This window comes from Chelonia mydas, chromosome 2 (genome assembly GCF_015237465.2).
Source record: "Chelonia mydas isolate rCheMyd1 chromosome 2, rCheMyd1.pri.v2, whole genome shotgun sequence".
NCBI lineage: Eukaryota > Metazoa > Chordata > Testudines > Cheloniidae > Chelonia > Chelonia mydas.
In genome coordinates this window covers 157353021-157372009 of record NC_057850.1, presented here as the reverse complement: position 1 = coordinate 157372009, position 18989 = coordinate 157353021, and positions in this window count along the sequence as shown.

The following is an 18989-nucleotide window of genomic DNA, read 5'->3' as shown; positions in this document are numbered from 1 at the left end:
ATCTGGTAAGGAGGCAAGTAAGATAGGCAGCTGATCAGGTGGAGGCCCAGGGTTTGTTTCAGATAGGAGTGGGGAAGCAGGGAGCAGTGTGGTGAAGACTGCACTTATTTTCAGGAGGGTCAGTGTACCCATCTTGGGAGTAGAGTAAAAGGAGCTATTTGTGGGAGAAGGACTATCTAGTCACCATTCACAGCCCCCTGCCCTCCCCCCCCCCGCAACTTATTTTGGTTTGTTTTTCCCTTTTTCACTCATTAAGTCCCTTATCCTACAAAGGGCTGGATACATCTTGACAGACATTCGTGGAAGACAAAGACAGACCATTCAAGAGGCAGTGCACACACAGAACGCTGCATCTGGCGCAAGGTGTTCAACTCCTCATAGAACTGAGTCTTAGATTAATTTCTCAAGTACAGTTTTCCTTAGTTTTGTTTTTAAAGTCAGTCTCATGATTTTGGGGGGGAATAAGGTGGAAACAAACTCATGATGTTTTAACTTGAAGTTGGCAGTGTTGGTACTACCCTATGGAATAGTAGAAGGTACTGCCTTTTGAAGTGGCAGGAAGGGAGATGGCATTACTCCTGAGGACAGGCAATAATATGCATTGCAAACATCTTATGACCCACATGCATCAATAAGATGTTTTTTTGTTCTTGTCTCCACACGATGTTGTTCTGCTTTAAATATACTGGCACCATTAAAGTGGTACAAAGCCTAGTGTAACCCTTCTGCCGGGTGGACCCAGCAGCAACCAGGGCCAGGTTCAATATTAAAGGGTTCATTTCCATTGATACAACACAGAACCAGCTTGAGCCCCCACCAAGTAACCTCGGAAAATTACACACCAGCCCAGGTACCTCTGAGGCAATACTTCCCCACTCGCAAGCACAGAGTCCGAGTGTAGAAAGGAAACTTATTAAAAGGAGGGAAGTAACTCCAAGCTAATTTGGGAAAACACCGCAAACAGGGTCCATAAACATAAACCATGAGTAGAAGACCCACCCCAAGTAGGTTGGGCAGTGCCCTTTTCCCCCCTCAGGTTCTTAAGTCCAGCAACCCACAAGTCCCTTTCACATGCTTCTCTGCACCCTACTCACAGTTGCTGTCCTTAGTCAGTGCAGACCCAGAGTTCAGAGGTGCAACTGCAGAGCTCAGCTCCCCCCTAGGTGGGCGGGGGGGGAGGGGGTAAAGAGGCATCTTACTTACTCAGCTGGCCACTCACTGGCCACCTGCTCACCACTCTCGGCTGACTCTTACCGCGCCCCTCCACCAGCCATCCTGCTAGCCACTCCGCTGCTGCCTTGCTGGCCACTCATCACTCCTCTTCACCTTCACCGTCACCCTGCTGGCTGTGAGTCACCTTCTGCCTCTCTGCTGTGACCTCTGCACATCAGTCTCTCAGTGATTTTCAGCTCTTTTGCAGCCTGGGCAGAAACACTGCCCCATCTCAAGTGATTTCAGCTCTCAGTGATTTTAGCTCTTAGCAGGCAGGGCAGAAACACAGTCCTACTACAACTGGTTTCAGCTCTGACTGAGCAATTAAAACAACAAAAGACACTCCTCATTAAGCCTATTTAGCTCTATTCTTAGAACAGTGGGGAAGAATAGGTTGAGCCAGCCTAGAGAGGACCCGGGGGCAGGTGGGGTGGGTGTTGTGCAGCTTCCTGACCAGGACTCCTGTCCCCACCCCTCTTATTTTCACAGGGCTGTGACATTCGAGCCCCTGCTTAATGATGTTCTTTCAACTTTCACTAATTTGGGACAGGTTAAGCCAAGTCCTTCTTTCCTGTGTTGCTACAATAATTACAACATTGGTACCCATATTTCACTACCCCTGCATTCAGTGGTGAGGTCATTTGTACCCAACACAAGCCCAAGTTGATCCTTTGACACAGCTGTAAATGATGATGAATATGTAAACAGAGAAGGAGCAAACTGTATTTACATAAACACATACATAGTCTCTTCACCTCCCAGCTAGCTGTCATGGAAGCATTCATTTAGACCTTGCTTACACCAGTGTGGGCACGGATAAATCATTATAAAGGTGCTTTATAGCAGTACAGTTATTCCCATATGGAAAGAGGAATAAGTAATACTGGTATAAGGAATCTTTATACTAGAATAATTGTGCCCAGACTAGGTGCTGTACCAGTATACCTGTTTGGTTGTTTTTGTTTTGTTATTTTTTTTTAAACCAACCTTCCTCACACCCCTAAATAGCATAGTCATATTGGTACAAAAACTGAGTTAAGACTTAATCTCTACAAGGGCATCCATGACATTCACTTAATATAGAAACACTTGCAGTGATTCAAGCTGCTGAGTCAGAAATTCAATTCTTTAAATCACACCTGATTCATAAAAAGTGTTCACTCCATTTCCTCCCAATATTTCTTTTCTTTACATGGAAAAACTGATGAATTTTTAAGTAAAGGTGCTTTTCCATGCCTCAGTAGCCACCTCTGTCATCAGGCATAAATCCTTCTGTTATGCACTGGAGTAGGATTTTCCTAAAGAAGGTTTGTCAAGCAGAAAAGTGACATTTCCAGGCTAAACCTTCCAAAGTTTTATTACACAAGTTAGAAAGTTACAGAAGGAGGATTTCAGTGTTTGAAGCATTTAGTGGGGGGAGAAGAGCTGACAGTCAGTGCAGGCAAATATTAAACAGGTAGGAGAATTTACTTGGGTTTTGCAGAACTACGGCCAACTGTGCTATCAGAGATCTGTAAACATGGGAAACTGGCTGCCAGCTATACTGAGGACAGAGAGGCCAGCATCCAGCTCTGCCTGCTCCTCTTCTTTGTAGAAGAAGGGGACGCTATGGGGCTATGTGCTAGCCTGATCTCAGTTCTATCCCCTCCCTGTATTCATTCCAATAAGAATCAGAATGGGTGACGCTGGGGTCCAGCCTAACTAGTCTCAGAATAAGGAGGAAGCAAGCCATGTTTACAGCTTTCCAGGAAGTACTGTTGTGTTCCCAGATACCACTGTGTTAAGTATCGTAAAGAGAGACACATTTGTGTATGTGTGCACACGCATTCTAACAGAGAGCGCGCACTCAGGATTATGCTCGTCCTCTTCTCTGGCGACTGCTACCCAACCTGCTAGCAGAGCCTACCTGCTCTTGGAATGCACCAGAATGGTATGTATTTTCAAAACCTTTTCCATAAGGAGGATACTCCTGCTCTCCAAACACCAATAAAAGATGTATCCTTCCCTTTGCAAGTCACTCAGTGGCTTACAGTCTGCCCAAAAGCTGTCACTTGGAGTCAATCTTCCATTTCAGCCATGAAAAAACCCCAGAGTAAAGCTTTCAGTGTTTTGGGGCTGAGAACCGAGGATGCATGCAGGGGGGCAGATGTCAGACTAATATTAACTTTCCCTGGTTGAATCTCTGTTAATCATCCTCTCTCATCAAGCTCCCCAAAATATTTTTTCTAAATGCAGGAAGGCCTACCATCTCAAATTAAGGTTTCAATAGCTTGTATTACAGATCAATATAGTGCATTAATAAAGCCAAACTGGGTTATTAGAAACCTAGTTATTGAGGCTCAACTACAACCTCTTTTATGCTGTTTATGATTTGGTTAGTCTGTGAACATTTGTTAATTTCATCAGCTAGGGTTTGAGACTGCCATTTCAATATCTGTACAGCACAGGGACAACCACCACCACTGCTATACAAGCAAATCTCTCTTTAGTTTGACCATTTTCTTCCGATTACGTTGTATAGTTAACAGCCATTTCCTAACTAGCAACTGATCCTCAAAATCATTTTGAATAATTGGTTTTTATGCAAGACAGAGAAAGGTAGGATTTCCTAAGGACGTTAGGTTAGGCACCCAACTTCCTTGGGAACAACATTTCATTTCTGGTATCTTCATTTAAGGAATTACCAGAGGTATCAGGTACACTTCCAACAATCAAATATATCTAAGATCACTCTTTATACTCCTATTGGCACACAAAAGCAAAACATGAAGTCCCCTTTTAGGTCTCAAATGGTCTTCAACTGATCACTTTACCCACTGAGGAAATGCGTCCAGACTGTAAATGAAGTTACACGGTGACATAAGTAATGGTGCTATCATCAGGAGATAATACGATACCATTATAGAGTTCCCACAATCATGCAATACTGTTTCCTATGAAAATGTCAGCAGACAACATATGGCAAATTGCGCTGACCATGAAATTGATATGTGGGGCAGTAATAATGTTAAATGTTAATGCAGATGTGTTTCTAGCACACATACTGTTCAGAGTTATAAGGCCAAATTGAAAACTCCTTCCTTAATTTTCACTCTCTCTCTATTCAGACAAAATTGCTATGGCAATCATTAAGAGTTTTTCTTCATAGTAAGGGCTACTAAAAAAGAATCACAGCGTTTGGCCCACTTTTAAGGCACTGAATTATTGCGTGGTCTCTTGGTACCAAGTACACATTGAGTATAAGTGCACTTTTAGTTCCGCCTAATGGGGAGATCTCACAGAGAAGAAGGAAGACAGGACTTCCATAAGGTGAATGAATATCTAGATTAGTTCATTTTTCAGTCCTGTGCTGTGTTGCCTGAAGACTCTGGTCTTCTTCTTAGCACACGTGCAACATGCTTCAGGTGGCACGTGACCAGGATTCATCACCGAATTTGGTCCGCTGGTAACGGCCTCTGAAACAGTGATGAGCCTGCTTATTTAAGACTGTTTTGCTTATGAAGTATAAGTATAAACTGACATGTTTACTAAGAGGTATTCAGAAGGTGGACTACCAGACAGGTAAGAATCTGTATTGCCGTACAGATGTACATTCCCGCTTAACTCTGAAAGTAACACCACTGGGGTATTTTTCCAATATAGTCCTATTTCTATTTCAAGATTGGCCATATCTAGGATTCTGCAACAGAACCGCAGCATCATCATTCAGAGTCAGTTCCAATTGCAGTTAGTGGCAAAACTCCTGTTCAATTTAATGGGTGCAGGATCAGACCTTAAATGTCTTACGGCAAAGGAGGCCTAGATTTCATCATTCATGTGAAATTGGAATAAAGTGGCTAGAACTGTAGTTCAGTCTAGTTCAAGAAACAAAAGATGCAAGATCTATACACAGTGGTTCCTGAAGACAATGTCTTATCTCAAGGGTCAATATCTTACTTGCCAAAAAACACTTGCCTCCTGAATTCAGATGAGATCACCAATTACTTTTATTTTATAAAGCCTGTGAAATACAAGCTACCTCAACCTTCTCTTTCATATACTAAATACATTAAGCTTCTTATAGCTCCCATTGTAAGGCAGGTTTCCAGGCCCAGAATCATTCCTGTCACTCTCTTCTGAACCCTTTCCTGTTTTTCCGCATCCTACTTGAAGTGTTGACTCTAGGACTGGACACAGTACTTGAGTAATGGTGTCACCAATCCCATATACACAGAGTTAATATTCCCTTTCTACTCCTCCTCGATATTCACCTGTTTAATAAGTCCAAGGATCACATATACCATATTTAGTCACATCACATTGGGAGCTTGTGTTTTGTTGGTTCTCCACCAGTTATCCCTAGTTCTATTCAAAGTTGCTGCTTTCCAGGATACATTTCCCCATCCTGTAACTGTTACCTACATTTTTTGTTCTTAGATGCGCGGCCTCGCATTTGTATATATATATATATAATTATATTTCTGAATCATTCTCTTGTTATACACTGTTTTATTGTTGCAGATTCTTTGAGAGGCAGTATGAAGTATTCATGACCCTGTTACTTTTGAGAAACAATAGAACTGATGTGGTTAGAAGCTGCTGTGAACGCTTTAATCAGCCCGTTTTGGAATTTTATCAAATACTAGAAAATTTGAACATAACTGGTAGGAGTTTCTTAAGGTGACACCAAAAACAGTTTATTATAACTCATTGTTTTCACATAGCAATAACTTTCTCAAGCTACGTGTAAACTATGAGCTAGTTCAGGGGCGGGCAAACTTTTTGTCCTGAGGGCCACATTGGGTTTCCAAAATTGTATGGCAGGCCAGTTAGAGGAGGCTGTGTCTCCCCAAACAGCCAGAAATGGCCCGGCCCCCACCTCCTATCCGCCCCGGCCTTCACTTCTTGCCCCCTCACAGCTCTCCCAGGACTTCTGCCCCATCCAACCCCCCGCATTCCCCTGACGGCCCCCCCGGGACTCCTACCCCATCCACCACCCCCTGCTCCCTGCCACCCCATCCAACCCACCCTCTCATTTTTCACTTGCCCCCTGGGACCCCTGCCCCATCCAACCACCCCTTCTCCCTGTCCCCTGACTACCCCTGGAACCCTTGACCCTGACTGCCCCCCGCCGCCCCATCCAACCACCATTCTCCATCCTGACTGCCCCCTTGGAACCCTGCCCCCATTCAACCCCCCTGTTCCCCGCCCTCTGACCACCCCGACCCCTATCCAGCCCCCCAGCCCCTGACAGCCCCCTCCCGAACTCCCCTGCCCTCTATCCAACCCGCCCCTGCCCCCTTACCATGCTACAACCGCGCCACCCAGAGCCCCAGGATAAGCAGCCGCGCCAACCATGCCACTGCGCAGCACAGAGCTCCGGGTGAGGCCACGGCTCTGCAACTGCACTGCCCAGAGCATTGAGCCGGTGGTGCAGCATGATGAGGCTGTGGGGGAGGGGCCGGGGGCTAGCTTCCTGGGCCAGGAGCTCAGGGGCCAGGCAGGAGGGTCAGGGGCCAGGCTGGATGTGGCCCACAGGCCATAGTTTGCCCACGTCTGAGCTAGTGGCATGATTCCAAGCATGTCTCATGCTAGCTCAAGGATAAATAGTAGTGTAGCCATGAGAACATGGCCAGCAGCAGTGGATGCATATCTTAGCCATGCCAAGTACAAACCCACCTGAACCCCATAGGTACATACTCAGAATGGTTAAGCCATACCATTGCCGCTGCTACTGGTGCTATCTTGGCTACCCTACTATGTATACTTATATATTTATATATGAAAGAATTAGAGAAAATTACAGAAGCATAAGAAACATAGAAACGTGGGGCTGGAAGGGACCTCCTGAGGTTATCTAGTCCAGGCCCCCTGCCCAGCGTTGGGGCAGGACCAAGTATATCTAGACTAGCCCTGGCAGGAGTTCGTGCCAACAGTTCTTAAAATCTTCCAGTGATGGAGATTCCAAAGTCACCTTGGTAACCAATTCCAGTACTTAGCTATCCTTATAGTTAGGAAGTTTTTCCTACTATCTAACCTAAATTTCCCTTGCTGCAGATTAAGCCCATTACTACTTCTCCTGCCTCCAGTGGTCATGGAGAAGAATTCATCACCGTCCTCTTTATAAACAGCCCTCAACAGATTTAGAGACTGCTATCTGGTGCCCTCTCAGTCTTCTTTTTCCCAGACTAAATATGCCCCGTTTTTTAACCTTTCCTCATGGGTCGGATTTTTTAAACCTTTCATCATTTTTACTCCTCTCCTCAGGACCCTCTCCTAAGAGCAAACAACTTTGCTTCAATATTATCTTAGCTTCAATATTAGGAGAAGCAGACAGTTGTTTTATGCCTAACGTATGAGGATTTCAATCTACTGTAAACCTTCAAAAAGAGAGAGAGAGAGAACTCATGCTTACTAAAAATACTGACCATCTTAGACCATAGTCCCAGTTTGTGACGGAGTGCCTTTCAGTAAAAGGTGATGTGCTACCAAAGACTGGACCGGACAGCTTGGAAAGACGTCTCTCCCCTTCCAAAAGACTTCTGCTCCTAGTGGTTCAGCAAATATTATGAAGCCCCAGAGAATGAGGAAATTTTTATGCTAGCATTTGTTAACTTTAGGAAATGGCAAATCAGAATTATGCTAGTAGGATCTAGCCAAAGAGGTTTTGTAAGCAGTCTTACAAAGTTCTCAACTACATGTAAATTGTTGGGATTTAAAGAAGGAAAATACGTACACTTGAATACATTTACCTAGTTTTAAGTCCCAGGGCCTAATTCTCTATAGTGTTGCAGCTTCTCATGCCACTCTGGTGCAAAAGAGACCATAACAGGGCAGAAACAATCCCAGGAAATACTCCTGTGTAAGGGCAGGTTCCTGGGCTGGTGCTGAACTGTCAGACTAGCTCAACACCAGCCCGCTTGCTGCTCTTGGCCCAGAGGGCATGGCCAGAGCACTCTGCACTCCCACTATTCTTGGCTGCCAATAGAAGCCTCAGGCCTGCTTCAGTTTACCCCAGGGACCAAAGAAATCTTCAGCTACCTCAACAGTACATGAAGCACAAAGGTATCTTAAGGCACCCTGCTTCTTATCCTGCAGTAATTGCAAGAATGGAGCAACTGATCTGAGACAGTAAAACCTAGCAGACAGTGCCTGGTCTGGGAGTCAAAAGCCCTGGCTTCTATTCCTTGCACTGCCACTGACCTGCTGTGTGACCATGGACTAGTCAATCCACCTCTGTGCCTCTACTTCCCCTCCCATCCTTTTCTTCTCTTGTTTTGTTCGACTGTAAAGTATCCGGGGTGGAGGATGTCTCTCACTATGGTTTGGTTGGTTGGGGTTTGGGTTGGTTGGTTGGCAGAATTTAACACTAGAGGACCCCAAACTTGATTGTGGTTTCTAGGTGTTACTTTAATATCAATAACTGAAAATAAGGCCCACACTGCTAAAATTTTTCTTCACATTTACCTAAACTATCAGGAGCAGTATTAAGTTCATATCACAACACAACAGGCACCAGAAAGTATTTAACCTCAAAGCCATAGTTTAAAGGCTAGGGATTTAGACATCTACCCTATAAAATAAAATGTAGGTTCACACAGTTATCACCAATGCATTACAAATTTACAACTAGATTTGAGATTAAATATACTACGGTGACAGGGCATGATTAGTAACACTGAGGCGGCGGCTGCACTGGGAAGAGAACAGGCTTAATTGAAGCCAATTAATCAATTTCCCTTGGGGATTACTGACATTTGGGTGGTGATTGCTGGCCTAACTGGGCAATTGGCTCAATAACTGGGAGGCTTGAAGGGGAAGGAACAAAGTGCTGAGGAGGAGCCCAGAGGGGGCGCCTGGGTGGAAGCGTGAAAGCTGTATGGAAGCCTCTATTTTCTGTAAGCCCGCAGTACACTGTTCTACTTTGTAAGGAAAGAACAAATACACATATGGTGAAAGGATAACAACCTGGTGTTGGTTTCAGAGTATTAGCTGTGTTAGTCTGTATTTGCAAAAAGAAAAGGAGTACTTGTGGCACCTTAGAGACTAACCAATTTATTTGAGCATAAGCTTTCGTGAGCTACAGCTCCCTTGGTGACTGTGAGGCCACATATACTGGCCAAGCAGTGAGGTATACTGAGTAATGATAGAGGTGTCCTGTGACAGGCATATTAAAGAAATACAAATGACAGTGTCTCATAAAGAGGTCAGTTTTTCCATCTCAAATTCTTAGCATTAGGTCCAGTGGAAAAACTTTCTGCAGCACGTGTATAACGGAACTACTGTATCTGAATCCAAAAGAGAGGATGTTCAGGTGAGGCCATAAAACAGAATGGCATTATTATGTCCGCCTTTCTCATATACAAGATTTCTTTATATATTTTGTGGATTAAAAATGGTGAAAAAACAATCCATTTATATAAAATAAATGATTTTATATCAGGCTGTTCTTCAGAGGACTGTTAATAGAACGGCAAGTAAATGGCGTTTAAAACATTCTCTGGAGTTCCAGCCAAAACAGCTGAGCAGCCCCCATTCTGGCGACAAGATTTACTAAAGTTCCATGCACTGTAGTGAGCATTCTTTAGCTAGTGACGATAGCAAACATCAATTATTGAAGAAATACAGTGGTATAAATGGGAGCCAATGGGCCACCTCATCTCTCAATTAGCATCCCCCCTCTCACCTGTGAGCTGGTAAGGATAAGAGTAGTAGCCTCTGGTGATCCACTATGAAGAATCATGCCATGTTTTCTTGCCTCCTTCATGCTTTCTTCTCCTCCTGCTCTCTGTTGGTAGAGCTATGAATCTCCTGAATCCCAGTCTCAGCCACATGAACAGACTCTCTCTCTATCCAAAGTCCTTACAGATTCACAGATCATCATTTATAAAACCAGAAGGGATCACTGTGATCGTCTAGTCTGACCTCCTGCATAACACAGGCCACAGAATTTCCCTGAATGAATTTTTGTTTGAACTACAGCATATTTTTCAGAAAAATATCCAACGATGATTTAAAATGAAGAGTCCACCACAATGCCTGGTGAATTGTTCCAGTGGTTAATTACCCTTACTGTTAAAAATTTGCACCTTGTTTCAAGTCTGAATTTGTCTAGCAACAACTTCCAGCCACTGATTTTTTTATACCTTTCTCTGCAAGATTGAAGAGCCTTCTAGTATCAAATTTCTGTCCCCCGTGCAGATAATTGGACTAATCAAGTCACCCCTTTGCCATCTCCTTCATAAGTTACAGAACAGATATGTAAGAAACAGCGATTGAATGCTATGAACAAATTCCATATTATCATAACAGACGTAAGATTTTATAGATAGGCAGATTATGACCTCTAGGTATATGACCGTATTTGTCAAATATCTGGAGATGTTTCATAGATACCAATTTGAACCACTGCTCTTTGTCCTGCCACCAGGAAAAGCAGAATGTAGCACCCCAGCTGCAAACATTTCACACAAAACTTTACCAGTGATAGTCAGTGACCCAGTAGCTTCACTGCCAAAAATGTGTCTTCATTATCTATGTTCAGTCTACAGAAAACATCTCCAGAAATAACCTATATGTTTGGAAAAATACTATAGAACATTACCTTTCTATATTTTTAAGCATCCCACAGAATTTAATTTAAAAAAAAACTATATCCCTATTACAGAATTCTGTAGAATAGTTCAAAAACCTATTTAAAAGTTTGATAGGAAATGATAGTCTGCAGCTTTTATGAGTCATTTCTAAGAATCTGACCAGTTTCACCCATGTTGTACAGGATTTGTCTCCATAGAAGAGTATTGTCCTTGTGCATCATCAGTAAGGTAACTGTTGTCCTTTCAGTAGTAGTCAGCCTCCACAACTGACAGCCCACAAAAGCTGCAGGTGAAACAGCCTTGGATTCAAATCCAGGAAAGCTAAATGACAGTTCTTGATGGGAAATATCAATAGTTCTCCCTTCAGAGTCTCCAGAGTGCAATATAGGACACACCCCACTACCTCTCATCTTCATTATGAAGTCCCCTATTCTGCTCTGCAACATTGCTACAATGTGCACACACACAGCACACTATGGAGCAGATCCTCAACTTGTGAAAACTGTTATAGCTTTACTGAAGTCAATTGAAATATGACAGTTTACACCAGCTGATGATCTGTACCTGTGTGTCTCTTGGAGAGTGAAGAATGATGGAAGGCTTAAGCCCCATAGTCAATTATACAGAGGTGCTTATTGTGGAAAGGGGAATGTTTCAGGATAGCAGGTTTCCACTGGCATTAGTGATCTTACCCCCTGAAGCACAAATTGTTTATTACCTTTAGCTTGCATGACTACAAATGTTCTCAGAAAGTTACCCAGCTCTTTTAAAATCCATCTGGTCAGAGTGAAATACACATCTTCTAGCAGTGCATTACAAAGGCTTCCACATAAAAGTGTCCTAGAGAGAGTTTAAAGAGGAAGAAACCAATAGCATTTGATAGAAGTGACTTGAAAAAACCTAACCTATAGAATTTAAACAGACAATTGTTTTCCCTACAGTAGGACATATTAGGTCAGTTTAAGATTTCTCCAGGATAGGTTACATTCACTACTAAGTTCAATATGACTTTTCCATAAAGACTACATATACCCATTTGTGAAGCATTTCCTTTTATTTCTGATAAATGTAAGTGCTGTCAGTGTAACCAATTGTCGTGTTCATGTACCATATAAATATAGAACAACATAAGATTGAGGAGGGGAAAAAAAAAACTTTTACTATATACCCTTCATATTCGTAAATATCTAATTCAAGTCCCTTCTGACTCTATTCCAGGCTAAAGCACCTGACATTTGTAATTTTTCCTTACATAGAAATCCTGCTATTGCTAAGCATCTTTGTTACTCTTCTCTAGGCCTTTTCAATCTTGGTTATATTCGTCAAGGTGAGCACAACCAATGTTTGACAAAATGTGCCAAATGACAGCATGATAGGTCACTATAAGTACTATCCTTTTTTATTTTAAATGCCTTTTAGCATCTTATTTGATTTTTTTGGTAAATGCTAGTGCCTGCAGTACACCAGTATCTTCCTACAATGACTCCAAAGAATTTTTGCAAGTGCAGAGCCTATATGAAAGGCTTGGGGGGGATGCAAGTGGCTGGGGAAGGTATGATTCTACTTAAATCTGATACTTATCCATGTTGAATTGCAAAGTCATATCATCCAGGAATGCTATACAGTACACAACAAATGTGCCTCTACCTTTTAAACACTAAACTACTGTATTCCCTCTTGCTTCTCATTTTCCCTTTCTTATAGGAAGCTGTTATCATAGGCCTTGATCCTTCAAGGTGTAAAGAGATTCTTGGGAAGCACAGAGCACCTTCAACTTCCAGTAACGTCTGTGGAAGTGAAGAGCCTTCTCAAGACATTGCAACCACCTCCCTGGACCCAGCCTACATAGCCTTAGGTCATCAAGAAAGTTGCTTGTTTAAACAGCAATAATAATTAATGTTTAAAGCATTGATTTTCTCTGCTGAGCTTGACATTTTTCCAAACAAACTCCAGCTTCCCTTAGAGGACCTACATGTTAAGCTAATGATGCAACGTGGGGGCATTTTGAAAGGTATTGACTAGGAGCAAAGTAGCTATTTATTGTGTAGTTTTTGTCCCTTTAAATCTAAAAACACGCTGTCTGTGATCTGAATGTCTTCAGGAACCCCAGAGGTCTGCAGTCTTTCCAAAGTAACTTATAAAAAGAGATCCCCCATATTAGCAAAGTACCTCCATATCACACAGAAATCAGTATTGATTTTGTAAATCAATACCCACGTTACAATAAGTGCTTTTACAGTTTAGGAATACAATCAATTTTCAGTTCTCGCATGACAAGGTTTCAAGTGTCAATTGAATTAATTGCTTTAGGAACCCTGGAGACCTGCAATGCATTTTAAATTTTATTATCCAAACAAATGTAAAGTACCACTGTGTCACTTTTTTCAGCCAGGGACCAACCAGAAAGTGAAACATCCACATTGCAAAGTAATGTCAGATTACAATGTTTTAATTTTGAGACTGCTTTCACTTGAATAACTTTAACTGAACATCTGCAAAGTTACAAGGATGAAGATTATATGGTACTTTTCCATATAAAGTTACAGCATAGTCCACCTGGGGCAATCCTGAACCCAGAGCCTCCTCTTTCTCCCCAGTCCAGAAGTGAGTGACCTGCTTCCAGCAACCCACACTATACCCAAGGGCCCCTCCTCCATCCTTTGTTCTGATTCCAGGGAAAAACAGGTCACCTGGTCATCCTCCCTAGCTCTTTGTTTTCCCGCTGGCCAAAACCGGCTGGATTCCAACAGAGAGGGAGTCAGCAGTCCCTACTCATTCATTGCTAAGCACCAAAGTCCAAGCCATTGTCTTCTGGGTTCATCATGGGCATAGGGCCCCGGACAGCCAGGTATCAATCGCACCTGCATTGCTGCAAAGAATAACCCACCTTTTCCCACCACCTAGTTAACCATGTAGCGCATAGGGAAAACTGAGGCACACACAGTAGTCGTACAAAATATTAAGAAAAATTCACACTTCATCACACCTTGGGAGAAAATGTAGGAGTGCACTAATGATATTTGCTGATGATGCATAGTTGGGTGACATCCTCAATACAGGCTTCAGAGTGGTAGCCGTGTTAGTCTGTATCACCAAAAACAACAAGGAGTCCTTGTGGCACCTTAGAGACTAACAAATTTATTTGGGCATAAGCTTTCATAGGCTAGAACCCACTTCATCAAATACATGGAGTGGAAAATACAGGAGCAGGTATAAATACCTGAAAAGATGGGAGTTGCCTTACCAACTGTGAGGTCAGCCTAAAGAGACAATTCAATTAACAGTAGGATACCAAGGGAGGAAAAATATGCCCAAATAAATGTGTTCATCTCCAAGGTGCCACAAGGACTCCTCATTGTTTTTGGGTAGACATTGCAGTTCAGGATGGAGCTCAGACTTTGAAGCCTAGAGGGGTGGGCTTCAGAGCCAAAGACAACAGCTATGCAGCTATTTTTAAATGCTGTAGCATGAGTCCTGCGAGCCTAATCCTGTTGACCCAGCATCTGAGATTTACTGCCACAGGCTGCCACTCACTGTGTAAGGATACCCAGAAAGGCAGTCAAAGCTGTTCAGAGACCTATTTGTTGGCACTGTACTGTGAAGCTAGCAAGATTTAAACAAAGAGCCTCCACGCATGGAAGAGGAGGAAGATTAACCCAGTTATAATGGCTCTCAGAGCACCAGGTGCCCATATGGTAGAATGACAATTTCTATATTGCCACATTTTTGTTAATATCAATTTTTGTTCAGTTACTATTGAAAATGCAGTAGAACCTCAGAGTTACGAACACCTCAGGAATGGAGGTTGTTCATAACTCTGAAACGTTCGTAACTCTGAACAGAATGTTACGGTTGGTCTTTCAAAACTTTACAACTGAACGTTGACTTAATACAGCTTTGAAACTTTACTGTGCAGAAGAAAAATGCTGCTTTTAACCATCTTAATTTAAATAAAGCAAACACAAATAGTTTCCTGACCTTGTCAAAAAAAATTTCAAACTTTCCCTTTATTGTTTTAGTAGTTTATGTTTAACACAGTACTGTAATGTATTTGTTTTTGTTTGGTCTCTGCTGCTGCCTGATTATGTAGTTGCGATTCCAAATGAGGTTGGTGGTTGACCAGTCGGTACAAAATTCTGGTGTTCATAACCCTAAGGTCCTACTGTAATTCTTTAAGTCCATTTTAATACAATTTTTAAAAAAAAACCCACCACCTCCGTGCCCTATCGACTTCCAGAAACACTTGCAGATGGGTGATAACTTTGTGGCCCTGTGGACCTCTGAATTCTACTAAAGTTTCATGCCACACCTGACTACTCAGCAGGCATGGTGCTTTATGGAGTTGGATTGACAGAGGTCAGACCGTGATGATAGGAAGAGAATTAGTTTAATATTGAAATAGCAGCAGGTGTTTTTGTGGTAATTGTGATACAATTGCCACATTTTACAGAACACTACCTCTGTCTGGTGGTGGACTCCAACATCTCCTTTTTTCAGCAGCCTGTGTGAATTTTGGTCTGAAATGCTAGGTGGTGTGGACATATAGAGATATTACATAACATACCGACTGCTACAGTATAGGTTTTGAAAGCCAGAGGATTCTGTCACTGATGAAAAGCTATAAGAATCTACCGATATATCAAAATGTACAGGTGCTTCAATGTGCCAAGGTCAACCCCAATGAGATCTCCCCAGAATTCTATGAAGAGTGGAGCTTCATTTAGTTTATAGTTTGACCAAGCTACACCACTGGGCATGTTAGGAAGGTGAAGGCTTCCCATCAACTTGCACAAAGGGTAGGGGTGAGGGAATGCTGTGCCAGTGAAGCCTTCTACTCCCCATGCATTGAAAACAGTATGGTATGAGGGGATAACAGGGTGTCTAACTCCAGCGCAGAGGATGGGTCACAAAGGGCTAGATTGTGGCCTATCTAGCAGTCCTTAGACAAAATTCCCAGAGACCTTAATGGGAGTTTTGCCCATCTAGAAGAAGATGTCAGAATTGGCTCCTATATACAGACATCCCCACAGAAATGCAGACAGCCCTGGGGTGGAAAGATAGTAGTTAGAAGGCCAGCCATCACAAAGCACTCTGCACAATAGTGAGGGGAAGAGGTAAGTAAGAAGAATAAGTGGAAATGTCTAGTTGTTAAAGCATTGGACTGGAAGGTCCGAGTGTCCCCAGCATTTCATTTGGGACAACATTTTTCAACTTGATGCCTTAAGCTGGGGACCTGTATCCATATTTAGGGTCTTAAATAAAAGTGGCTTGATTTGCAAAGGTGCTAGTCGGAGAATTAACTATAGATACAGATGCCTAACTTCAGGCATCCAAGTTGAAAACATTAACCTTAACTTCTCTCTCAACTTTCCCCTGTGGTGATGACACTCTTGTGAGACCGAGAGAGATGTGTTATGAGGCTTAATTCATTAATATTTGAAGAGCACTTTGAGACACCCAGATGAAAGGGTGATGCCTAATGAAATGGATTATTAGTAGTTATTTTATTAAAATTAGCACTAACATTGTCTGGTTTTTAAGAAAAACTTCAAGTTTTGTGAGTATAAAGAAAGTATGAATTGTGATAGCTCACTGTAGTCTGCTACTCTAGGCCAAGTATCCTGCACTACATTGTTTTCTGTTAAACTACAGTTTGCTGCTCTAAGATTGCTTGAATGCTATCCCTCTGGGCCCTCACAAAAATGAGATATGGATGTCATGATCCTATCCCATTACATAAAATAAATAGCAGGGGCACTGGAAGAGAGATACAGTCACAGAATATTACAGGAGTCTAGTATGCAAAAAGCACCTAGGCCTGTCGGGCCGTGAGGTTCAGAATTGGGTATGTGTTTATGCTTCTGTGTTAAGTATTAACAATTTCATTACAGATACACATTTCACTACATTTTAAAGTCATTTGCCATCAAAGAAGGATTCTTTTCTCCCCATGCTTACACTTTTGTTTGATGAAACAGAATGTTTTGAAAAGTTCTAGATTATAAATTGAGAGCTCAAAATTTAGCTTCCATCCCAAAGAAAAGTGGCTTCATTTTGCCATACCAACAAGTTTCAAAGACTTGTTTACATCTTTTGCACACCATTTTCAGATATAATCATGAACCATTATTTATCATCCTGGGACATTTAGTGTTTAAATTCTGATTTTATAGCTCTGATAAAATCCTATCTGCCTCTTCAAACTAGCAAGATTGCTAGAGAGTCAAGAGGAGCATTTCCACAGTCACAAGAATATAGAACAAAATGTAAACTTTAGCAAGCATTAGATTGGGGCCCAATTCTGCAAACGCTATTGTTTTAAGTGCTCGCTACCTTCAATAGTCTTATTCATGAGCTCCCCAGTCCTGCAGACTTTATGCAAGCAAGGCTCCTGTGCATTAGGACTTCATGATCATGTACAAGATGATCTTGACTGTTCTTTACAGAGGAAGCCCTTGCAGAAAGTTGCCTTTTGATAGAAGTAGAGTAATATTTCTTACAATACAATTTTCCTCCGAGTGCAACCTTGGGATTTCCTGTTTGCTCTCCGCATATCTGCTAGACCCAACCAAAATGAAGGGAAATGCCTTAAAAGAACTCTGAAGAATAGGTTGCATTGCATGTCCACCAGACCTGCAGTTTCTGCAAATCAAGTAGCATGCTTTGCCCAAGTGTAGAGTACAAGCGAGTTGTGTTGTCCCAGATTATTTTGTAGATTTATGAGGGGTATAATGATCCACTAGGAACAATACTGAGACACAAATTCAGTCACTTAACATAAACCGTGTTTGAATATGTATAAGTCAAAAGTGAAATCTGTTCCTTTAGAATACTGGCATTGTCCAGGTTATGAGGCAAATGCACATGCAGGAGGACATAGGTCTGAGTCTTCAAAGAGGGGAGCACTGCACCATTTGTCAGACCTTAAGTAGACTTTCCAAAGTGACTGGCTTTTGGCATCAGAGAATCCCATAGCTAATAAACTGAATCTAAGCAACCATCCTGAACGCTATAGTGCATGAGGATTAGACTTTTAAATAGGGACATCAGCTTCTTGTGAGTAAGGGAAATGAAAGTGTCAATTTAATAAAATCAGAGCTTTGGAGACATTTAGATATGAGTTCAACTTATAGCCATGAAAATAAAAACCAGAGGAGCTTAATATTCCACCAATCAGCACAGTATTTCATGTGTAATCTTACTTTCTCACTTGATCCTCCCAGACATGACTGGGAAGGTTCACCTTGCAAAGGGCAGCTCAGAAGCCCCACCCAGCCCATCACTGATTAACCACCCCAGATATGGAGTTGTCCCTCTGAATTAGGGTGACCAGACAACAAATGTGAAAAATCAGGAAGGGAGCGGTAGGGGAGTACTAGGCACCTATATAAGACAAAGCCTCAAATATCAGAACTGTCCCTATAAATCTGGGACATCTGGTCACCCTACTCTGAATGCACTCTTGCCCCTCTGGTTTCAGTTGTTAGCCACATTCAGGGCCTTACAGGTTTTTTCCATTAGGATGAGAAATCAGTTATATGATTAGGTATATTCTGAGCGTAACCTTGTTTATTTACAAAAATGTACACAAAGTTCTTTTTTCTACTGTGTTCAGGGAAACACCAGCAGGCAGTTATTGCTCAGAAATCATCAAGATTTCCACTACGAGTTCTGTGCCCAAGAAGCTCTTTTTCTCTGCTGCCTCTCTGGGTCATGCTCACAACCGCTTATCTGGCTTTCTGCCTCTAACACATAAACAGCCTGCAACCAATATGCTAGCTCCAGGAGACTCCTGTTAAATCATGTGTAGTACAACTCCCTGTGAGCTAGCCTCTCTTTCCTATAGATTCTGAATCCAGGGATCACCAGCTCCCTTTGGGGTGGGCTGACGCACACATCTCTGGCCCCCTTTTGCTAAGCCAGACTCAGGCATGTTCCACTCTCTCGTTTCCATTCCCTAGGGCAGTGGTTCTCAACCTGGCGGTACGCAAAGGTCTTCCAGTGGGTACATCAACTCATCTAGATATTTGCCTAATTTTACAACAGGCTACTTAAAAAGAACTAGCGATATCAGTACAAACTAAAATTTTATACAGACCATGACATGTTTATACTGCTCTATAGTCTATACACTGAAATGTAAGTACAATATTTATATTCCAATTGATTATATAGTAAAAATAAGCAATTTTTCAGTAATAG